This window comes from Hypanus sabinus, chromosome 5 (genome assembly GCF_030144855.1).
Source record: "Hypanus sabinus isolate sHypSab1 chromosome 5, sHypSab1.hap1, whole genome shotgun sequence".
Classification (NCBI taxonomy): Eukaryota; Metazoa; Chordata; class Chondrichthyes; order Myliobatiformes; family Dasyatidae; genus Hypanus; species Hypanus sabinus.
The window spans coordinates 186460185-186485380 of record NC_082710.1 but is presented as its reverse complement, the minus strand read 5'-3'; the positions used below and the strand labels follow the sequence as shown (position 1 = coordinate 186485380).

Sequence of the window (25196 nt, the reverse complement as noted above, 5' to 3'; positions counted from 1 at the left end):
ATGCTTCACATCCAGATGAACTCAATGCCTTCTATGCCCTCTCTGAAAGGGAGAGCACATCTATAGCTGTGAAGATCCCGTTGGACCCAGTGATCCTGTAATCTCCATCTCAGAGGCTGATGGGAGGCTGTCTTTAAAGAGAATGAACCCTCACAAGGCAGTATGTCCCAATGGAGTACCTGGTAAGCCTCTGAAAACCAATACCAACCAACTAGCAGGAGTATTCAAGGACATTTTCAACCTCTCACTACTACAGGCAGGAATTCCTACTTGCTTCAAAATGTCAACAGTCATATAAGTGCCTATGAAGAATAATGTGAGCTGCCTTAATGACTATCATCCAGTAGCATTCACATCGGCAGTGATGAAATGCTTTGAGAGGTTGGTTATGACTAGAATGAACTGCTACCTCATTGGAATTTGTCTATCACCACAATAAGTCAACGGCAGATGTAATCTCAATTGTTCTTCACACGGCTTTAGACCACCTGGACAACACAAGCACCTATGTCAGGATGCTGTTCATCGACTATAGCTCAGCATTTAATACCATCATTCCCACAATCCTGATTCAGAAGTTGCAGAACCTGGGCCTCTGTACTTCCCTCTGCACTTGGATCCTCAGCTTCCTAACCGGAAGACTACAGTCTGTGCGGATTGGTGATAACATATCCTGCTCACTGATGATCAACACTGGCACACTTCAGGGGTGTGTGCTTAGCCCACTGTTCTACTTTCTGTATACACATGACTGTTTGGCTAGGCATAGCTCAAATAACATCTATAAATTTGCTGACAATACAACCATTGTTGGTAGAATCTCAGGTGGTGATGAGAGGGCCTACGGGAGTGAGATATGCCAACAAGTGGAGTGGTGCCGCAGCAACAACCTGGCACTCAACGTCAGTAAGACAAAAGAGCTGATTGTGGACTTCAGGAAAGGTAAGACAAAGGAACACATACCAATCCTCCTAAAGGGATCAGAGGTTGAGAGAGTGAGCAGCTTCAAGTTCTTCGGTGTCAAGATCTCTGAGGATCTAACCTGGTCCCAATGTATCGATGTATAAACATAGAAAACCTACAGCACAATACAGGCCCCTCAGCCCACAAAGCTGTACTGAACATGTCTTTACCTTAGAAATTACCTCGGGTAATTACCCTCTATTTTTCTGAGCTCCATGTACCTGTCCAGGAGTCTCTTAAAAGATCCTATCGTTTCTGCGTTCACAACCATTGCCAGCAGCCCATTCCACACAGTCGCCACTCTCTGTGTAAAAAAACTTACCCCTGACATCTCCTCTGCACCTACTCCATAGTTTTATTAAAACTATGTCCTCGCATGCTAGCCATTCCAGCCCTGGGAAAAATAGCTCTAACGATCCACACGATCAATGCCTCTCATCATCTTGTACACCTCTATCAGGTCACCTCTCATCCTCCGTCACCCCAAGGAGAAAAGGCTGGATTCATTCAACCTATTCTCATAAGGCCTGCTCCCCAATCCAGGCAACATCCGTGTAAATCTCCTCTGCACACTCTCTATGGTTTTTATAACCTTCCTATAGTGAGGTGACGAGAACTGAGCACAGTACTCCAAGTGGGCTCTGACCAGGGTCCTATATAGCTGCAACATTATCTCTTTGATGAAAGCCAATACACCTATGCTTTCTTAACCACAGAGTCAACCTGCGCAGCAGCTTTGAGTGTTCTATGGACTCGGACCCCAAGATCCCTCTGATCCTCCACACTGCCAAGAGTCTTACCATTAATATGGTATTCTGCCAGTTGTAGTTATAAAGAAAGCAAGACGGCAGTTATACTTTATTAGGAGTTTGGAGAGATTTGACATGTCAACAAATACACTCAAAAACTTCTATAGCTGTCCCGTGGAGAGCATTCTGACAGACTGCATCACTGTCTGGTATGGAGGGGCTACTGCATAGGACTGAAAGAAGCTGCAGTTGGTTGTAAATCTAGTCAGCTCCATCTTGCGTACTAGCCTACAACGTACCCAGGACATCTTCAGGGAGTGGTGTCTCAGAAAGGCAGTGTCCATTATTAAGGACCTCCAGCACCCAGGCATACCCTTTTCTCACTGTTACCATCAGGTAGGAGGTACAGAAGCCTGAAGTCACACACTCAGTGATTCAGAAACAGCTTCTTCCCCCCGCCATCCGTTTTCTAAAATGATATTGAGGCTTTGGACACTACCTCACTTTTTAAATACAACGTATTTCTGTTTTTGCACATTTTTAAAAATTTATTCAATAAACGTAATTGATTTACTTGTTTATTTATTATTATGTTTTATTTTAGTTATTATTTTTCTTTCTTTGCTAGATTACATTTTGCATTGAACTGCTGCTGCTAAGTTAACAAATTTCATGTCACATGCCGGTGATAATAAACACGAGATGGATTCTGATTCTCCCTGTAAAACGCCTTCTCTTGGTCGACGGAGAGGAAGGCGACCGACAGACCAACCACAGGGAGATCAGGTCCCGGACAAGGTGGACTATTGTCCTGGATCGATCGCCCGGGACCGTGTTGGACTTGGCAGCGTGAACCACCTGCGCCAGCACGGAGCCCAGACGATTGGCCATTGCCCGGGTAAATATATCCTCTGCACACTTTCTATGGTTTTCTATATATCCTCCGCGCTGAGGAGGGATACTGGGTGCAAATTCCTCAAGCAACGGAGATCCCCCTTCTTTGGCAGCTGGGCCGTCGCCATACTCTCCCCCAGTACCCCTGCATAATCAGCCCCAAAAGTCCCAGAGAAATTCAACGGTCAACCCAACTAGCCCCGGGGACTTGCCTCCCTGAAGCTGGTTTAGGGCACTGGTCTCCTCCACCAAAGACAGCAGTGCATCAAGCAGCTCAGCTCCCCCAGGGCTGACCCTCGGCAAGTTCTCCCACCCTCACTGCACGGGTCCGGCAAGGAGAGAGCCTCAAAAGGCATGAACTTCGGCAACAATTCTCGCCGGATGAGTGACGGAGGAGCCATCGTCTGCCAGCAACTCCACCAGCCGCTTGCGGATAACTCTCCTCTTCTCGAAAGAAGAAAGTGCGAGACGTGGGGACCCGCGTCCTCTGGTGCCTCAGCGCCTCCTGTTTCTGGACGCAGACACCGAAGTACTAGGGGGAGGACAGGATGGGGATACCATGGCATTTAAGGGTTAATACAGGCGGGGCTGGATCCAAGAGTTCCGACGAGGCAGGCAGGAGGGTCCCCGAATTCAGACGAGGCAGGCAGGCAGATTCCTCATGGCGGGCCGCATGGATCCCGGGCAGGGCCGCCTCCCGGGCGGAAAGCACCGAGGCCTGGGCCAGTCGTGGACACCTGGGCAGGTGCGGGGCACAACCCTTAGGGAGTAATAGGCGGAAAAGGCAGAACCCCCGCCGGGCAGCGGCAGTCTTGCCGGACCCGCCCGATGGAGGCAAATTATCAGGAGGAAGCTGGGTCCAGGGTGAGCAGCAGAACTACCGTAATCCACCAGGTACATTGGTAAAGACGGGCAAGACGAATAAGACGGAACAGCGGGGCCAGCGCACCCGAGAGGCGCGGGAAAGGCACGAGGAACCGGGGACAACAGGTACAAAGTGGGTTGGGAGCGGAATAGAGAGCCGGTTGCAGAACAGGCAAAAGGCAGGATACGGAGCAAACGAAACAGGTATAGAATAGATTAAACCGACTTCGGAACAGACCAGGAAAAGACGAACCAGGGATAGAGCTGGTTAAACCAACTTCGGAACTAACAGGATGCAGAACAAAACGACCACCCGCCCGGTCTCTCTCCCACGGCCCCTTATAAACACCTGCAGCCGAATTGGCCACAGGTGATCCAGGATGATGTTAACAGTCTCGAAGGGGCCGGGAGGGACAGCTGCAAGACCCGGAGTCCGGAGCCCTCGGACCGAATCGAGACCCGGAACGCGGATTCAGTACCGGATCGGGCCCTGACAGCCCTAGCCGGGACTCCAAGTTGATCAGCTCCCTCTTGAGCCGATCGGTCCGGAAATCCGCCGACTGACAGAACAGTCGGATGTGAGTCTTGCCTACATCCCACCAGAGAGGAAACTCCCCCGCTCCTCCTGCCGGAACGAATCCGGATCCCAGCAGCCGGCTGTTTAAGTGCGGACACCTCCACCCAGCCAGTCGATCTGCGAGCCCCCACCCTTTGTACATCCTCGAGAAAGCACAGAAATCAGGGGGAAGGCTCCGCCAGACATCGACCGTCCGAGAGCACGACCAGCGGTAACATCCTTACCGAGGAGCAGTGCGCGGTCCCGTTTCTCGAGGGTGCAGTCGATATCCGTCTCCCACCATGATAACACACTCGCACCGAGTTATGGACCCCAGCAATGGAGACACCGACTGCATCGGGCCGAGCTCAGGGGCGTACGGCGAGGCCACCCCGATGGACGTGGCGTTGAGAGGGTTAATGTGGACCCTCCAGCCTCGCCATTCCAGGAGTCAGGTGGTTTCGTCTCCTGGAACGGTGCGGGTTTCTGCAGGAAGCTCACTGCACATCTCCTGTCCCAGAGGACAGAGAGATCTTGGAATCTGTAGAAAGCTCAACCCCTCCACCCCCGCCATCACTGATGTTAAGGGGCGCGACACATCGCTGAGACCATGGAAGACTTCGCCCAGGGACTCCAGGAATCTCAAACTGGGGCCTCTCCTCACCGGTCACCTCAGCTCCCTTCCTTTGTTTTGCAGGGTCCACTCTTTTCAGACCCAGCCAACGATCAGTGGCCAAGTGGGCTTTGAAAGGTTTCCTCCAGTAATCCCGCACGAACTGCTGCATCTGCTCCAGAGAGACCGACTGTGACTCAGTCCTGGGGTCGAGCACGCCTACCATTTCGGCTTCAAAAGAGGGCTCTACCCGATCCCCGGGACCAATAACAGAAGGAAACCCCTCCACTTATGGATCTAGAGGACCTCGCACATCCCGGACACACTCCTGCAGCCTGGCTGACTGTCCGGGTTACTCAGGCTTCGCTCCTGGACTACATGATCCTCGGCAGGGCACCTGGCCTCAGCTGAGGCAAAACTCTGGGAGACCAATCCCACTGGTGACCTTGTAACAGCGGACGAGCCTGGGGTTACGCGCTCCGAATGCAAGTCCCGGTCCCCACACGGCGCCTCCACAGTGAAGCCACTTCCCAGGCCGGAGGTCGCAAGTTCAGGAGGTGCCAGCCCAGCACAGAGCGCCTGTCCTCCAGTTCCGAGAGGATATACGGCCTTTCACCGGGTGTACATCCTCCCCCCCCCCCCCCCCCGATCGCCAGACTCGGGACACATCCCTCCACCCTTTAGGTCGGAGTTATGCTGATCTCCGGCACTACATTCCCTCCCCAGGCTCTTTGCCGTATTTCGGGACCCAGCGGGCTCGGTTCCCCAGTGCACAGGGGAAGGACCCGTGTATAAAGAGATTTCCAGCTGGGACCTCCCCCGCTACCAGATGGCAAAATAGATCGGGTCGGGTCGGCAGACGAATGCAAGGACGTGAAAGGCGAGCAGGAGTAGAAATGCTTTGGAGAGTCACGGACTGGCACGGTGGGCCACGGCTCTCCCGAGTTCCGGCCCATCAGGTGGCCGCTGTATTTCCCCGAGCTCCCTCGACACCTCCTGTGACATGATGGGAACAGTACCTTGAGCATCTTGTCTGGATGATACTAGACCCCATAACATCGACAGCTCTCGGTAAAAGCAAGGCAGTTCCCACAAAGCGGCATCGCGTGCAGGCGGTAAAAAATGCGTCGCCAGCTCATGCCATCTCGGAGGGCGGTCACTGTGCAGGGCAGGAAACTGAGACGGAGACTGCCAGCTGGTAGAGTCCCAATGCCTCCTATTGCCCGCCCCAGTCTCTCTGGGCCCGAATGACAAAAGAAGTGGGCGGGATTAAAGTAATCGGGTGGCACCATATCATGGAAGCGCCTAGCTGATTTGCCTTCCAGTATAAGATTGCAGGAAGGAGGCGTCCCAGCTGGGCAGATATCTTTGTCTCCAAATCCCGTCAGTTCGCTGGATGGGAAACAGTATGATAGAGCTGAGAATGAGCAGGCAAGCTTACGAGTTGATGATGTAATATGAATGTAAGGAAGGTCAAGACAATGATTGGGTGTAACCGCAGACAGAGCAAAGAGTTCAATTGTACTGCTGAGGCAACATTCACAAACCGTACCGCTCTGAGGGAACTGTGGAGGGTGTTGGGTCTGGCCTCATAAAGGCAGGGTGCTCCTGGCCGTTGGGGAAAGCTGCTCTGGCTGCTGTGGGTGTCGGAAAGGCGCGGGGAAGTGGATGAGATCTGACTGCACCACCGCCGATGTATTCGTCAGACCCAGGCCTCGGGAGGGGGTACCGCACAATGTGAGCCGCTTCGCAGGGTTTCCCACCGTGATAGTCCGTGACGCTCCGAACCGTTTCTTGTATGGGCTACTCCAGAACAACTTTCACTTCCTTGCCTTCGTCTGCCGACCGGACTTGCCTTGACCCAAAGAACTGTGAGGTGGTACACTTTGGAAGGACAAACTCCAAGGCAGAGTACAAAGTAAATGGCAGGATACTTGGTAGTGTGGAGGAGCAGAGGGATCTGGGGGTACATGTCCACATATTCCTGAAAGTTGCCTCACAGGTAGATAAGGGTAGTTAAGAAAGCTTATCGGGTGTTAGCTTTCATAAATCGAGGGATTGAGTTTAAGAGACGCGATGTAATGATGCAGCTCTATAAAACTCTACTTAGGCCACACTTGGAGTACTGTGTCCTGTACTGGTTGCCTCACTATAGGAAGGATGTGGAAGCATTGGAAAGGGTACAGAGGAGATTTACCAGGATGCTGCCTGGTTTAGAGAGTATGGATTATGATCAGAGATTAAGGGAGCTAGGGCTTTACTCTTTAGAAAGAAGATGAGAGGAGACATGATAGAGGTGTACAAGATATTAAGAGGAATAGATAGAGTTGACAGCCAGCGCCTCTTCCCCAGGGCACCACTGCTCAGTACAAGAGGACATGGCTTTAAGGTAAGGGGAGGGAAGTTCAAGGGGGATATTAGAGGAAGGTTTTTTACTCAGAGAGTAGTTGGTGCGTGGAATGCACTGCCCGAGTCAGTGGTGGAGGCAGATACACTAGTGAAATTTAAGAGACTACTAGACAGGTATATGGAGGAATTTAAGGTGGGGGGGATATATGGGAGGTAGGGTTTAAGGGTTGGCACAACATTGTGGGCTGAAGGGCCTGTACTGTGCTGTACTATTCTATGTTGACAGTCCGTGTTACCATCTGACAGTGGAGGAGGTCCCTAGTGGAGGCCCCTTTATGCTGGGATACCTCCCCTGTACATTGGGGACCTGGGGTGGAAGGTGTTGTATTGGACAGTCCCGTACAACAGATTCCTGAGTGTACTGGATTGGGTGTTATGTAATGAACCAGAGGTGATTAGGGAGCTTAAGGTAAAAGAACCCTTAAGAACCAATGATCACAATATGATTGAGTTCAACTTGAACTTTGATAGGGAGAAAGTAAAGACTGATGTAGCAGTTTTTCAGTGGAGAAAGGGAAATTACAGTGGTATGAGAGAGGAGTTGGCCAAAGTAAATTGGAAGGAGCTGCTGGCAGGGATGTCAGCAGAGCAGCAATGGTGTGAGTTTCTGGGAAAAATGAGGAAGCTGCAGGACACATGTATTCCAAAAATGAAGAAATACTCAAATGGCAAAATAGTACGACAATGGCTGACAAGAGAAGTCAAAGCTAATGTAAAATCAAAAGAGAGGGCATACAACAATGCAAAAATCAGTGGGAATTTAGAAGATTGGGAAGTTGTTAAAACCTGCAGAGAGCAACTAAAAAATCATTAGAAGGGAAAAGATGAAATATGAAAGCAACTAGCAAATAATATCAAAGTGGATAGTAAAAGCTTTTTCAGTATGATAAAAATAAGAGATATGGGAATGGATATAGGACCATTAGAAAATGAGGCAGGACAAATAATAACGGGGGACAAGGAGATGGCTAATGAAATAAATGAGTATTTTGCACCAGTCTTCACTGTGGAAGACACTAGCAGTGTGCCTGATGTTGTAGTGTGTGATGGAAGAGAAGTGGGTGCAGTTACAAGGGAGAAGGTGCTCAAAAAGCTGAAAGACCTAAAAGTATTTAAGTCACCAGGACCAGAGGAACTATATGCTAGGGTTCTGGAAGAGGTAGTGTCAGAGACTGCAGTGGCATTAGAAATGATCTGTCAAAAATCATTAGACTCTGGCATGGCACCAGAGGACTGGAGTTGCAAAAGTCACTCCACTCTTTAAGAAAAGAGGGAGGCATCAGAAAGGAAATCATAGACCAGTTAGCTTGACCTCAGTGGTTGAGACGTTGTTAGGATGAGGTGATGGAGTACTTGGTAACACAGGACAAGATACAACAAAGTCAGTATGGTTTCCTTAAGGAAAAATCCTGCCTGAAGAATATGTTGGAATTCTTTGAGGAGATTACAAGTAGGATAAATAAAGGGGATGCTGTGGATGTTGTATATTTGGAACTTCAGAAGGGCCTTTGACAAAGTGCCACACATAAGGTGCTAACCTAGTTAAGACCCCATGGTATTACAGGAAAGTTACAAACACGGTTAGAGCATTGGATGATTGGTAGGGGGCAGCGAGTGGGAATAAAAGGATCCTTGTCTGATTGGCCGCCAGTGACTAATGGTGTTCCACAGGGGTCAGTGTTGGGACCACTTCTTTTTGTGCTGTATATCAATGATTTAGATGATGAAATCAATGGATTTGTTGCCAAGTCTCCAGATGATGCGAAGATTGATGGAGGGGCAGTTAGTGTGGAGGAAACAGGTAAGATGCAAAAGGATTTAGACAGATTAGGAGAATGAGCAAGAAGGTGGCAAATGAAATACAATGTTGGAAAATGCATGATTATGCATATTGGTAAAGGAAATAAATGTGCAAACTATTTTCTAAATAGGGAGAAAATCCAAAAATCTGAGATACAAAGGGACTTGGGAGTCCTTGTGCAGAACACCCTAGTGGTTGGTGAAGAAGGCAATTACATTCATGTCAAGAGGTCTAGAATTCACAGAGACCTCACCTTGAGAACTGTGACCAGTTTTGGGCTCTTCATCTTAGAAAAGATATGCTGGCATTGGAGAGTGTCCAGAGGAGGTGCACAAGGATAATTCCAGGAATGAAAGGTTATCACATGAGGGAACACTTGTTGGCTCTGGGTCTGTACACACTGGAGTTCAGTAGGATGAGGGGGGTGTCTCATAAGACCTTTAGAATATTGAAAGGCCTAGTCAGAATAGATGTGGACAGTATGCTTCCCATAATGGAGGGAGGGGGGTGGTCTAGAACAAGAGGGCACAGCCTCAGGATAGAGGGGCATCCATTTAAAACAGAGATGCAGGGAAATTTCTTCAGCCAGAGTGTGTGAATATGTGGAATTTGTTGCCACATGCATCTGTGGAGGCCAGGTCATTATTTAAAGGAGAGATTGATAGGTTCTTGATTGGATGTGGTATCAAAAGTTATAAGGAGAAGGTTGGAAAATGGGGTTGAGGCTGAGAAAAAAAAGGATGAGCCATGATTGAATGGTAGAGCAAACTTGATGGGCCAAATGGCCTAAATCTGCTCCCATGTCTTATGGTCTTATGGTCTGAATAGATAGTAGTAAGCATATTTTAATCTGAGTATACATACTGTCTTGTAAATATTGAATGTCTGTACCTTGTGTATTTTAAGGGAAATTAGGGATAGTATCAAGTCCAAAGAAGAAACATATAAATTAGCAAAAAAAAGTGGCACACCTGAGGACTGGGAGAAATTCAGAGACCAGCAGAGGAGGACAAAGGGCTTAATTAGGAAAGGGAAAAAAGATTATGACAGAAAGCTGGCAGGGAATATAAAAACTGACTGTAAAAGCTTTTAAAGATATGGGAAAAGAAAAAGATTGGTCAAGACAAATGTAGGTCCCTTACAGTCAGAAACAGGTGAATTGATCATAGGGAACAAAGACACGACAGACCAATTGAATAACTACTTTGGTTCTGTCTTCACTAAGGAGGATGTAAATAATCTTCTGGAAATAGTAGGGGACTGAGGGTCTAGTGAGATGGAGGAACTGAGGGAAATACATGTTAGTGGTGTTAGGTAAATTGAAGGGATTAAAGGCAGATAAATCCCCAGGGCCAGATGGTCTGCATCCCAGAGTGCTTAAGCAAGCAGCCCAAGAAATAGTGGATGCATTAGGGATAATTTTTCAAAACTCCTTAGATTCTGGATTAGTTCCTGAGGATTGGAGGGTGGCTAATGTAACCCCACTTTTTAAAAAAGGAGGGAGAGAAAAACCAGGGAATTATAGATCGGTGAGTCTGACATTGGTGGTGGGGAAAATGCTAGAGTTGGTTATCAAAGATGTGATAACAGCACATTTGGAAAGAGGTGAAATCATCGGACAAAGTCAGCATGGATTTGTTAAAGGAAAATCATGTCTGACGAAGCTTATAGAATTTTTTGAAGATGTACCTAGCAGAGTGGATAGGGGAGAGCCAGTGGATGTGGTATATTTAGATTTTCAAAAGGCTTTTGACAAGGTCCCACACAGGAGATTAGTGTGCAAACTTAAAGCACACGGTATTGGGGGTATGGTATTGATGTGGATAGAGAATTGGTTGGCAGACAGGAAGCAAAAAGTGGGAGTAAATGGGACCTGTTCAGAATGGCAGACAGTGACTAGTGGGGTACCGCAAGGCTCAGTGCTGGGACCCCAGTTGTTTACAATATATATTAATGATTTAGACGAGGGAATTAAATGCAGCATCTCCAAGTTTGCGGATGATATGAAGCTGGTTGACGGTGTTAGCTGTGAGGAGGATGCTAAGAGGATGCAGGGTGACTTGGATAGGTTGGATGAGTAGGCAAATTCATGGCAGATGCAATTTAATGTGGATAAATGTAACGTGGATAAATGTGAGGTTATCCACTTTGGTTGCAAGAACAGGAAAACAGATTATTATCTGAATGGTGGCCAATTAGGAAAAGGGGAGATGCAATGAGACCTGGGTGTTATTGTACACCAGTCATTGAAGGTGGGCATGCAGGTACAGCAGGCGGTGAAAAAGGCAAATGGTATGTTGGCATTCATAGCAAAAGGATTTGAGTACAGGAGCAGGGAGGTTCTACTGCAGTTGTACAAGGCCTTGGTGAGACCGCACTAAGAGTATTGTGTGCAGTTTTGGTCCCCTAATCTGAGGAAAGACATTCTTGCCATAGAGGGAGTACAAAGAAGGTTCACCAAATTGATTCCTGGGATGGCAGGACTTTCATATGAAGAAAGATTGGATCGACTGGGCTTATACTTACTGGAATTTAGAAGATTGAGGGGGTATCTTATTGAAACGTATAAAATTCTAAAGGGATTGGGCAGGCTAGATGCAGGAAGATTGTTTTCCAATGTTGGGGAAGTCCAGAATGAGAGGTCACAGTTTAAGGATAAAGGGGAAGCCTTTCAGGATCAAGATGAGGAAAAACTTCTTCACACAGAGAGTGGTGAATCTGTGGAATTCTCTGCCATAGGAAACAGTTGAGGCCGGTTCATTGGCTATATTTAAGAGGAAGTTAGATATGGCCCTTGTGGCTAAAGGGATCAGTGGGTATGGAGAGAAAGCAGGTACAGGATTCTGAGTTGGATGATCAGCCACGATTATACTGAATGGTGGTGCAGGTTCAAAGGGCCAAATGGCCCACTCCTGCACCTATTTTCTATGTTTCTATGTTGTGCTGGAAATAAACTTTTATAGCTTTGTAAAAAAAATACAGTGAACCGAAGTTTATCAAGGACTGCTTTATTGAAAAACTCTTAACCAGCTGTACTCTGAGGATGGAAGAGGCTGCTGGGCATTGAGTCCAAAGGAAACTCCCTGCAGTCAGACCTGTAGAGCAGAAGGTGTAAGGGATCACTCACATTGACCATGCAGCCTCATAATACCTGTCTGGCAGACCCTTCACACCTGTCTGACATCCTCCTCACATCTGTTGGCCAGCCCTCTAACATCTCTCTGGCATCCACTATAACACCTGCCTGAACAGAGGCTCACACCGTGACATGTCTCAGTCACATCCTCCACAAAATGAGACCCTCCCTCAGTGACACAGTCACAACAGTGAGACCCTCCCTCAGTGACACAGTCACAACAGTGAGACCCTCCCTCAGTGACACATCCTCAACAGTGATATCCTCCCTTAGTGACACACTCACAACAGTGAGACCCTCCCTCAGTGACACACACTCAACAGTGAGACCCTCCCTCAGTGACACAGTCACAACAATGAGACCCTCCCTCAGTGACACATCCTCAACAGTGATATCCTCCCTTAGTGACACACTCACAACAGTGAGACCCTCCCTCAGTGATACACCCTCAACAGTGAGACCCTCCCTCAGTGACACAGTCACAACAGTGATATCCTCCCTCAGTGACACACCCTCAACAGTGAGACCCTCCCTCAGTGACACAGTCACAACAGTGAGACCCTCCCTCAGTGACACACCCTCCCCAGTGAGACCCTCCCTCAGTAACCCTCCCCAGTGAGACCCTCCCTCAGAAACACCCTCCAAACAGTGAGACCCTCAGTAACTCCCTCCCCAGTGAGACCCTCCCTCAGTAACACCCTCCCAACAGTGAAACACTCCCTCTGTAACTCCCTCCCCAGTGAGACCCTCCCTCAGTAACACCCTCCCAACAGTGAAACCCTCCCTCAGTAACTCCCTCCCCAGTGAGACCCTCCCTCAGTAACTCCCTCCCCAGTGAGACCCTCAGTAACTCCCTCCCCAGTGAGACCCTCCCTCAGTGACACACTCACAACAGTGAGACCCTCCCTCAGTAACTCCCTCCCCAGTGAGACCCTCCCTCAGTAACTCCCTCCCCAGTGAGACCTTCCCTCAATGACACACACAACAGTGAGACCCTCCCTCAGTGACACAGTCACAACAGTGAGACCCTCCCTCAGTAACTCCCTCCTCAGTGAGACACTCCCTCAGTAACTCCCTCCCAACAGTGAGACCCTCAGTAACTCCCTCCCCAGTGAGACCCTCCCTCAGTGACACAGTCACAACAGTGAGACCCTCCCTCAGTAACTCCCTCCCAACAGTGAGACCCTCAGTAACTCCCTCCCCAGTGAGACCCTCCTTCAGTGACACACTCACAACAGTGAGACCCTCCCTCAGTAACTCCCTCCCCAGTCAGACACTCCCTCAGTAACACCCTCCCTAAAGTGACCCTCCCTCGGTAACTCCCTCCCCAGTGAGACCCTCCCTCAGTAACTCCCTCCCCAGTGAGACCCTCCCTCAGTGACACAGTCACAACAGTGAGACCCTCCCTCAGTTACTCCCTCCTCAATGAGACCCTCCCTCAGTGACACAGTCACAACAGTGAGACCCTCCCTCAGTTACTCCCTCCTCAGTGAGACCCTCCCTCAGTAACTCCCTCCCAACAGTGAGACCCTCCCTCAGTGACACTCTCACAACAGTGAGACCCTCCCTCAGTAACACCCTCTCTAAAGTGAGACCCTCCCTCAGTAACTCCCTCCCAACAGTGAGACCCTCCCTCAGTGACACTCTCCCAACAGTGAGACCCTCCCTAAAGTGAGACCCTCCCTCAATAACTCCCTCCCCAGAGAGACCCTCCCTCAGTAACACCCTCAACAGTGAGACCCTCCCTCAATAACACCCTCTCAACAATGATACCCTCCCTCAGTAACACCCTCCCAACAATGATACCCTCCCTCAGTAACACCCTCCCAACAATGATACCCTCCCTCAGTAATACCCTCCCTAAAGTGAGAACCTCCCTCAGTAACATCCTTCCTAAAGTGAGACCCTCCCTCAGTAACACCAACCCAACAATGATACACTCCCTGTAACACCTTCCCTAAAGTGAGACCCTCCTTCAGTAACTCCCTCCCCAGTGAGACCATCCCTCAATAACACCCTCCCAACAATGATACCCTCCCTCAGTAACACCCTCCCAACAATGATACCCTCCCTCAGTAACACCCTCCCTAAAGTGAGACCCTCCCTCAGTAACTCCCTCCCCAGAGTGACCCTCCCTCAGTAACACCCTCAACAGTGAGACACTCCCTCAGTAACACCCTCCCAACAATGATACCCTCCCAACAGTGAGACCCTCCTCAGTAACACCCTCCCATCAGTGAGACCCTACCTCAGTATCTCCCTCCCCAGTGAGACCCTCCCTCAGTAACACCCTCCCAACAATGATACCCTCCCTCAGTAACACCCTCCCAACAAAGATACCCTCCCTCAGTAACATCCTTCCTAAAGTGAGACCCTCCCTCAGTAACACCTTCCCAACAGTGAGACCCTCCTCAGTAACTCCCTCTCCAGTGAGACCCTCCCTCATTAACACCCTCCCAACAATGATACCCTCCCTCAGTAACACCCTCCCTAAAGTGAGACCCTCCTCAATAACTCCCTCCCCAGTGAGACCCTCCATCAGTAACACCCTCAACAGAGAGACCCTCCCTCAATAACACCCTCCCAACGATGATACACTCTCTCAGTCTCACCCTCCCCAAAGTGAGACCCAGCCTCAGTAATACCCTTCCCAAATTGAGACTCTACCTCAGTAACACCCTCTCTAAAGTGATATCCTCCCTCAGTAACACCCTCCTGAAAGTGAGACCCTCCGTCAGTAACACCCTCCATAATGTGAGACCCACCCTGAGTAACACCCTCCCCAGTGAGACACTCCCTCAGTAACACCCACCTTAAAGTGAAACCATCCCACAGTCACTCCCCCAAAGTGAGACCCTCCCTAAGTCACCCTCCCCCAAAGTGAGACCCTCCCTCAGTAACACTATCTCCAACAGTGAGACCGTCCTTCAGTAACACCCTCCCCACGGTGTGATCTCATTCAGGAACACCCTTCAATACAGTGAGACACCGCTCAGTACCACTCCCCCTCAGTGTAACACCCCTACAAATACCACTCCCCCTCAGTGTAATAAACCCCATCAGTACCACTCCCCCACAGTGTAACACCCCCACATCAGTAACACTCCCCCTCAGTGTAATACCCCCCATCAGGACCACTCCCCCGCAGTGTAACACCCCTCCAAATACCACTCCCCCTCAGTGTAATACCCCCCATCAGTACAACTCCCCCTCAGTGTAACACCCCCCATCAGTACCACTCCCCCTCAGTGTAATAAACCCCATCAGTAGAACTCCCCCTGTGTAATACCCCCCATCAGTACCACTCCCCCTGTGTAATACCCCCCATCAGTACCAATCCCCATCAGTGTAACACCACCACAATACCAATCCCTCTCAGTAACACCCCTCCCCACTGTGTGACCCCCCTCTGTAACACTCCCCTCAGTAACACCCCTCCCCACTGTGTGAACCCCCTCTGTACCACTCCCCTCAGGAACACACCTCCCCATTGTGTGACCCCCCCCTCTGTACCACTCCCATCAGTAACACCCCTCCCCACTGTGTGACCCCCCTCTGTACCACTCCACACAGTAACACCTCTCCCGATTGTGTGACCCCCTCTGTACCACTCCCATCAGTAACACCCCTCCCCACTGTGTGACCCCCTCTGTACCACTCCCCTCAGTAACACCCCTCCCCATGGTGAGACCCCCTCTGTACAACTCCCCTAAGTAACAAACCTCCCCACTGTGTGACCCCCCTCTGTACCACTCCCCTCAGTAACACACCTCTGCACTGTGTGACCCCTCCTCTGTACCACTCCCCTCAGGAAAACACCTCCCCATTGTGTGACCCCCCTCTGTAACACTCCCCTCAGTAACACCCCTCCCCAATGTGTGACCCCCCTCTGTACCACTCCCCTCAGTAACACCCCTCCTCACTGTGTGACGCTCCTCTGTACCACTCCCCGCAGTAACACCCCTCTGCACTGTGTGACCCCCCTCTGTACCACTCCACACAGTAACACCCCTCCCCACTGTGTGACCCCCCTCTGTACCACTCCCCTCAGTAACAGCCCTCTCCATTGTTTTACCCTCCTCTGTGTCACTACCCTCAGTAACACCCCTCCCCATTGTATGACCCCCTCTGAACCACTCTCCTCAGTAACACCCCTCCCCACTGTGTAACCCCCCCTCTGTACCACTCCCCTCAGTAACACACCTCCCCACTGTGTGACCCCCCTCTGTACCACTCCCCTCAGTAACACCCCTCCCCACTGTGTGACCCCCCTCTGTACCACTCCCCTCGGTAACAGCCCACCCCACTGTGTGACCCCCCTCTGTACCACTCCCCTCAGTAACACACCTCCTCATTGTGTGACCCCCTCTGTACCACTCCCCTCAGTAACACCCCTCCCCATTGTGAGACCCGCCTCTGTACCACTCCCCTCAGTAACACACCCTCCCCACCGTGTGACCCCCCTCTGTACCACTCCCCTCAGTAACACCCCTCTCCATTGTGACCCCCCTCTGTACCACTCCCCTCAGTGTCAGCCCTCCCCACTGTGTGACCCCCCTCTGTAACACTCCCCTCAGTAACACCCCTCCCCACTGTGTGACCCCCCTCTGTACCACTCCCCTCAGTAACACCCCTCCCCACTGTGTGACCCCCCTCTGTACCACTCCCCTCAGTAACACACCTCCTCATTGTGTGACCCCCCTCTGTACCACTCCCCTCAGAAACACCCCTCCCCATTGTGACCCGCCTCTGTACCACTCCCCGCAGTAACACACCTCCCCATTGCGTGACCCCCCTCTGTAACACTCCCCACAGTAACACCCCACCCGATTGTGTGACCCCGCTCTGTACCACTCCCCTCAGTAACACCCCTCCCCATGGTGTGACCCCCTCTGTACAACTCCCCTAAGTAACACACCTCCCCACTGTGTGACCCCCCTCTGTACCACTCCCCTCAGTAACACACCTCCCCATTGTGTGACCCCCCTCTGTACCACTCCCCTCAGTAACAGAACACTCCGCTGTGTGAGCCCCCTCTTTACCACTCCCCTCAGTAAGACCACTCTCCACTGTGTGAGCCCCCTCTTTACCACTCCCCTCAGTAACACACCTCCCCATTGTGTGACCCCCCCCTCTGTACCACTCCCCTCAGTAACACCCCTCTCCACTGTGTGACCCACCTCTGTACCACTCCTCTCTGTAACACCCCTCCCCATTGTGTGACCCCCCCTCTGTACCACTCCCCTCAGTAACACACCTCCTCATTGTGTGACCCCCCTCTGTACCACTCCCCTCAGTAACACCCCTCCCCATTGTGTGACCCCCCTCTGTACCACTCCCCGCAGTAACACCCCTCCCCACTGTGTGACCCCCCTCTGTACCACTCCCCTCAGTAACACCCCTCTCCACTGTGTGACCCCCCTCTGTACCACTCCCCTCGGTAACAGCCCACTCCACTGTGTGACCCCCTCTGTACCACTCCCCTCAGTAACACCCCTCCCCACTGTGTGACCCCCCTCTGTACCACTCCCCTCAGTAACACCCCTCCCCACTGTGTGACCCCCCTCTGTACCACTATCTCAGTAACACCCCTCCCCACTGTGTGAACCCCTCTCTACCACTCCCCTCAGTAACACCCCTCACCACTGTGTGACCCACCTCTGTATCACTCCCCTCAGTAACACCCCTCCCGATTGTGTGATCCCCTCTGTACCACTCCCCTCAGTAACACCCCTCCCCATTGTGTGACCCCCCTCTGTACCACTCCCCTCAGTAACACCCCTCCCCACTGTGTGACCCCCCTCTGTACCACTCCCCTCAGTAACACCCCTCACGATTGTGTGACCCACCTCTGTATCACTCCCCTCAGTAACACCCCTCCCGATTGTGAGATCCCCTCTGTACCACTCCCCTCAGTAACACCCCTCCCCACTGTGTGACCCCCTCTGTACCACTCCCCTCAGTAACACCCCTCACCACTGTGACCCCCCTCTGTACCACTCCCATCAGTAACACCCCTCTCCATTGTGTGACCCCCCTCTGTACCACTCCCCTCAGTATCACCACTCTCCATTGTGTGACCCCCCTCTGTACCACTCCCATCAGTAACACCCTTCTCCACTGTGTGAGCCCTCCCTTTACCACTCCCCTCAGTAACACCCCTCCCCATGGTGTGACCCCCTCTGTACAACTCCCTTCAGTAACACCCCTCTCCACTGTGTGACCCACCTCTGTACCACTCCCCTCAGTAACACACCTCCCCATTGTGTGACCCCCCTCTGTACCACTCCCCTCAGTAACAGCCCTCTCCACTGTGTGACCCACCTCTGTACCACTCCCCTCAGTAACACCCCTCCCCACTGTGTGACCCCCCTCTGTACCACTCCCCTCAGTAACACCCCTCCCCATTGTGTGACCCCCCTCTGTACCACTCTGCTCAGTAACACCCCTCTCCATTGTGTGACCCCCCTCTGTACCACTCCCATCAGTAACACCCTTCTCCACTGTGTGAGCCCTCCCTTTACCACTCCCCTCAGTAACACCCCTCCCCATGGTGTGACCCCCTCTGTACAACTCCCCTAAGTAACACACCTCCCCACTGTGTGACCCCCCTCTGTACCACTCCCCTCAGTAACACACCTCCCCATTGTGTGACCCCCCTCTGTACCACTCCCCTCGGTAATAGCCCTCTCCACTGTGTGACCCACCTCTGTACGACTCCCCTCAGTAACACCCCTCCCCATTGTGTGACCCCCCCTCTGTACCACTCCCTTCAGTAACACCCCTCCCCACAGTGTGACCCCCCTCTGTACCACTCCCCTCGGTAACAGCCCACTCCACTGTGTGACCCACCTCTGTACCACTCCTCTCTGTAACACACCTCCCCATTGTGTGACCCCCCTCTGTACCGCTCCCCTCAGGAACACCCCTCCCCACTGTGTGACCCCCCTCTGTACCACTCCCCTCGGTAACAGCCCACTCCACTGTGTGACCCCCCTCTGTACCACTCCCCTTTGTAACACCCCTCCCCACTGTGTGACCCCCCTCTGTACCACTCCCCTCAGTAACACCCCTCCCCATTGTGTGACCCCCCTCTGTACCACTCCCCTCAGTAACACCCCTCCCCACTGTGTGACCCCCCTCTGTACCACTCCCCTTTGTAACACCCCTCCCCACTGTGTGACCCCCCTCTGTACCACTCCACTCAGTAACACCCATCCCCACTGTGTGACCCCCTCTGTACCACTCCCCTCAGTAACACCCCTCCCCATTGTGTGAACCCCTCTGTAACACTCCCCTCAGTAACACCCCTCCCCACTGTGTGACCCCCCTCTGTACCACTCCCCTCAGTAACACCCCTCCCCACTGTGTGACCCCCCTCTGTACCACTCCCCTCAGTAACACCCCTCCCCATTGTGTGAACCCCTCTGTAACACTCCCGTCAGTAACACCCCTCCCCATTGTGTGACCCCCCTCTGTAACACTCCCCTCAGTAACACCCCTCCCCACTGTGTGACCCCCCTCTGTACCACTCCCCTCAGTAACACACCTCCTCATTGTGTGACCCCCCTCTGTACCACTCCCCACAGTAACACCCCTCCCCATTGAGTGACCCACCTCTGTACCACTCCCCTCAGTAGCACCCCTCCCGATTGTGTGACCCACCTCTGTATCACTCCCCTCAGTAACACCCCTCCCGATTGTGTGATCCCCTCTGTACCACTCCCCTCAGTAACACCCCTCACCACTGTGTGACCCACCTCTGTACCACTCCCCTCAGTAACACCCCTCACCACTGTGACCCCCCTCTGTACCACTCCCATCAGTAACACCCCTGTCCATTGTGTGACCCCCCTCTGTACCACTCCCATCAGTAACACCCCTCTCCACTGTGTGACCCCCCTCTGTACCACTCCCCTCAGTAACACCCCTCACCACTGTGACCCCCCTCTGTACCACTCCACTCAGTAACACCCCTCCCCATTGTGTGACCCCCCTCTGTACCACTCCCCTCAGTAAGACCACTCTCCACTGTGTGAGCCCCCTCTTTACCACTCCCCTCAGTAACACACCTCCCCATTGTGTGACCCCCCTCTTTACCACTCCCCTCAGTAACACACCTCCCCATTGTGTGACCCCCCCCTCTGTACCACTCTGCTCAGTAACACACCTCCCCATTGTGTGAACCCCCTCTGTACCACTCCCCTCAGTAACACCCCTCTCCACTGTGTGACCCACCTCTGTACCGCTCCTCTCTGTAACACCCCTCCCCATTGTGTGACCCCCCCTCTGTACCACTCCCCTCAGTAACACCCCTCCCCATTGTGTGACCCCCCTCTGTACCACTCCCCGCAGTAACACCCCTCCCCACTGTGTGACCCCCCTCTGTACCACTCCCCTCAGTAACACCCCTCACCACTGTGACCCCCCTCTGTACCACTCACCTCAGTAACACCCCTCACCACTGTGACCCCCCTCTGTACCACTCCCCTCAGTAACACCCCTCTCCACTGTGTGACCCCCCTCTGTACCACTCCCCTCGGTAACAGCCCACTCCACTGTGTGACCCCCCTCTGTACCACTCCCCTCAGTAACACCCCTCCCCACTGTGTGACCCCCCTCTGTACCACTCCCCTCAGTAACACCCCTCCCCACTGTGTGACCCCCCTCTGTACCACTATCTCAGTAACACCCCTCCCCACTGTGTGAACCCCTCTCTACCACTCCCCTCAGTAACACCCCTCACCACTGTGTGACCCACCTCTGTATCACCCCCCTCAGTAACACCCCTCCCGATTGTGTGATCCCCTCTGTACCACTCCCCTCAGTAACACCCCTCCCCATTGTGTGACCCCCCTCTGTACCACTCCCCTCAGTAACACCCCTCCCCACTGTGTGACCCCCCTCTGTACCACTCCCCTCAGTAACACCCCTCCCGATTGTGTGATCCACCTCTGTATCACTCCCCTCAGTAACACCCCTCCCGATTGTGTGATCCCCTCTGTACCACTCCCCTCAGTAACACCCCTCCCCACTGTGTGACCCCCTCTGTACCACTCCCCTCAGTAACACCCCTCACCACTGTGACCCCCCTCTGTACCACTCCCATCAGTAACACCCCTCTCCATTGTGTGACCCCCCTCTGTACCACTCCCCTCAGTAACACCCCACCCCACTGTGTGACCACCCTCTGTACCACTCCCATCAGTAACACCCCTCTCCATTGTGTGACCCCCCTCTGTACCACTCCCATCAGTAACACCCTTCTCCACTGTGTGAGCCCTCCCTTTACCACTCCCCTCAGTAACACCCCTCCCCATGGTGTGACCCCCTCTGTACAACTCCCTTCAGTAACACCCCTCTCCACTGTGTGACCCCCCTCTGTACCACTCCCCTCAGTAACAGCCCTCTCCATTGTGTGACCCCCCTCTGTACCACTCCCCTCAGTAACACCCCTCCCCATTGTGTGACCCCCCTCTGTACCACTCCCCTCAGTAACAGCCCTCTCCATTGTGTGAACCCCCCTCTGTACCACTCCCCTCAGTAACACCCCTCCCCACTGTGTGACCCCCCCTCTGTACCACTCCCTTCAGTAACACCCCTCCCCATTGTGAGACCCCCCTCTGTACCACTCCCCTCAGTAACACACCTCCCCATTGTGTGACCCCCCTCTGTACCACTCCCCTCAGTAACAGCCCTCTCCACTGTGTGACCCACCTCTGTACCACTCCCCTCAGTAACACCCCTCCCCACTGTGTGACCCCCCTCTGTACCACTCCCCTCAGTAACACCCCTCCCCATTGTGTGACCCCCCTCTGTACCACTCTGCTCAGTAACACCCCTCTCCATTGTGTGAGCCCTCCCTTTACCACTCCTCAGTAACACCCCTCCCCATGGTGTGACCCCCTCTGTACAACTCCCCTAAGTAACACACCTCCCCACTGTGTGACCCCCCTCTGTACCACTCCCCTCAGTAACACACCTCCCCATTGTGTGACCCTCCTCTGTACCACTCCCCCTCAGTAACACACCTCCCCATTGTGTGACCCCCCTCTGTACCACTCCCCTCGGTAATAGCCCTCTCCACTGTGTGACCCACCTCTGTACGACTCCCCTCAGTAACACCCCTCCCCATTGTGTGACCCCCCTCTGTACCACTCCCTTCAGTAACACCCCTCCCCACAGTGTGACCCCCCCTTGTACCACTCCCCTCGGTAACAGCCCACTCCACTGTGTGACCCACCTCTGTACCACTCCTCTCTGTAACACCCCTCCCCACTGTGTGACCCCCCTCTGTACCACTCCCCTCGGTAACAGCCCACTCCACTGTGTGACCCCCCTCTGTACCACTCCCCTTTGTAACACCCCTCCCCACTGTGTGACCCCCCCTCTGTACCACTCCCCTCAGTAACACCCCTCCCCACTGTGTGACCCCCCTCTGTACCACTCCCCTCAGTAACACCCCTCCCCACTGTGTGACCCCCCTCTGTACCACTCCCCTCAGTAACACCCCTCCCCACTGTGTGACCCCCCTCTGTACCACTCCCCTCAGTAACACCCCTCCCCATTGTGTGAACCCCTCTGTAACACTCCCCTCAGTAACACCCCTCCCCATTGTGTGACCCCCCTCTGTAACACTCCCCTCAGTAACACCCCTCCCCACTGTGTGACCCACCTCTGTATGACTCCCCTCAGTAACACCCCTCCCGATTGTGTGATCCCCTCTGTACCACTCCCCTCAGTAACACCCCTCACCACTGTGTGACCCACCTCTGTACCACTCCCCTCAGTAACACCCCTCACCACTGTGACCCCCCTCTGTACCACTCCCATCAGTAACACCCCTGTCCATTGTGTGACCCCCCTCTGTACCACTCCCATCAGTAACACCCCTCTCCACTGTGTGACCCCCCCTCTGTACCACTCCCCTCAGTAACACCCCTCACCACTGTGACCCCCCTCTGTACCACTCCCATCAGTAACACCCCTGTCCATTGTGTTACCCCCCTCTGTACCACTCCCATCAGTAACACCCCTCTCCACTGTGTGAAACCCCTCTCTACCACTCCCCTCAGTAAGACCCCTCACCACTGTGACCCCCCTCTGTACCACTCCCCTCAGTAACACCCTCCCCATTGTGTGACCCCCCTCTGTACCACTCCCATCAGTAACACCCCTCCCCATTGTGTGACCCCCCTCTGTACCACTCCCCTCAGTAACACACCTCTCCACTGTGTGACCCCCCTCTGTACCACTCCCATCAGTAACACCCTTCTCCACTGTGTGAGCCCTCCCTTTACCACTCCCCTCAGTAACACCCCTCCCATTGTGTGACTCCCCTCTGTACCACTCCCCTTTGTAACACCCCTCCCCACTGTGTGACCCCCCCCTCTGTACCACTCCCCTCAGTAACACCCCTCCCCACTGTGTGACCCCCCTCTGTACCACTCACCTCAGTAACACCCCTCCCCACTGTGTGACCCCCCTCTGTACCACTCCCCTCAGTAACACCCCTCCCCACTGTGTGAACCCCTCTCTACCACTCCCCTCAGTAACACCCCTCCCCACTGTGTGACCCACCTCTGTATCACTCCCCTCAGTAACACCCCTCCCGATTGTGTGATCCCCTCTGTACCACTCCCCTCAGTAACACACCTCCCCACTGTGTGACCCCCCTCTGTACCACTCCCCTCAGTAACACCCCTCCCCACTGTGTGACCCCCCCTCTGTACCACTCCCCTCAGTAACACCCCTCCCCATTGTGTGACCCCCCTCTGTACCACTCCCCTCAGTAACACCCCTCCCCACTGTGTGACTCCCCTCTATACCACTCCCCTTTGTAACACCCCTCCCCACTGTGTGACCCCCCTCTGTACCACTCCCCTCAGTAACACCCCTCCCCATTGTGTGACCCCCCTCTGTACCACTCCCCTCGGTAACAGCCCACTCCACTGTGTGACCCCCCTCTGTACCACTCCCCTTTGTAACACCCCTCCCCACTGTGTGACCCCCCCCTCTGTACCACTCCCCTCAGTAACACCCCTCTCCATTGTGTGATCCCCTCTGTACCACTCCCCTCAGTAACACCCCTCCCCATTGTGTGACCCCCCTCTGTACCACTCCCCTCAGTAACACCCCTCCCCACTGTGTGACCCCCCTCTGTACCACTCCCCTCAGTAACACCCCTCCCGATTGTGTGACCCACCTCTGTATCACTCCCCTCAGTAACACCCCTCCCGATTGTGTGATCCCCTCTGTACCACTCCCCTCAGTAACACCCCTCCCCACTGTGTGACCCCCTCTGTACCACTCCCCTCAGTAACACCCCTCACCACTGTGACCCCCCTCTGTACCACTCCCATCAGTAACACCCCTCTCCATTGTGTGACCCCCCTCTGTACCACTCCCCTCAGTAACACCCCACCCCACTGTGTGACCACCCTCTGTACCACTCCCATCAGTAACACCCCTCTCCATTGTGTGACCCCCCTCTGTACCACTCCCATCAGTAACACCCTTCTCCACTGTGTGAGCCCTCCCTTTACCACTCCCCTCAGTAACACCCCTCCCCATGGTGTGACCCCCTCTGTACAACTCCCTTCAGTAACACCCCTCTCCACTGTGTGACCCCCCTCTGTACCACTCCCCTCGGTAACAGCCCACTCCACTGTGTGACCCCCTCTGTACCACTCCCCTCAGTAACACCCCTCCCCACTGTGTGACCCCCTCTGTACCACTCCCCTCAGTAACACCCCTCCCGACTGTGTGACCCCCCTCTGTACCACTCCCCTCAGTAACACACCTCCTCATTGTGTGACCCCCCTCTGTTACCACTCCCCTCAGAAACACCCCTCCCCATTGTGACCCGCCTCTGTACCACTCCCCGCAGTAACACACCTCCCCATTGCGTGACCCCCCTCTGTAACACTCCCCACAGTAACACCCCACCCGATTGTGTGACCCCGCTCTGTACCACTCCCCTCAGTAACACCCCTCCCCATGGTGTGACCCCCTCTGTACAACTCCCCTAAGTAACACACCTCCCCACTGTGTGACCCCCCTCTGTACCACTCCCCTCAGTAACACACCTCCCCATTGTGTGACCCCCCTCTGTACCACTCCCCTCAGTAACAGAACACTCCGCTGTGTGAGCCCCCTCTTTACCACTCCCCTCAGTAAGACCACTCTCCACTGTGTGAGCCCCCTCTTTA

General features: G+C 53.2%; 1 protein-coding gene and 1 long non-coding RNA gene across 2 annotated transcripts in view; one reads left to right on the top strand and one right to left on the bottom strand.

Annotated features, from left to right (window-relative positions):
• The window catches only part of LOC132394743 (uncharacterized), an 887546-nt gene that overhangs the window by 674879 nt on the left and 187471 nt on the right, over positions 1 to 25196 (top strand). The gene's annotated exons all lie outside the window — the stretch shown is intronic.
• Positions 11842 to 25196, bottom strand: part of LOC132393850 (galectin-12-like) — a 36498-nt gene continuing 23143 nt past the window's right edge. The window contains exon 5 of the mRNA XM_059969249.1: positions 11842 to 11944. The gene's annotated coding sequence lies outside the window, so the exon portion shown is untranslated. The remainder of the gene's footprint in view (positions 11945 to 25196) is intronic.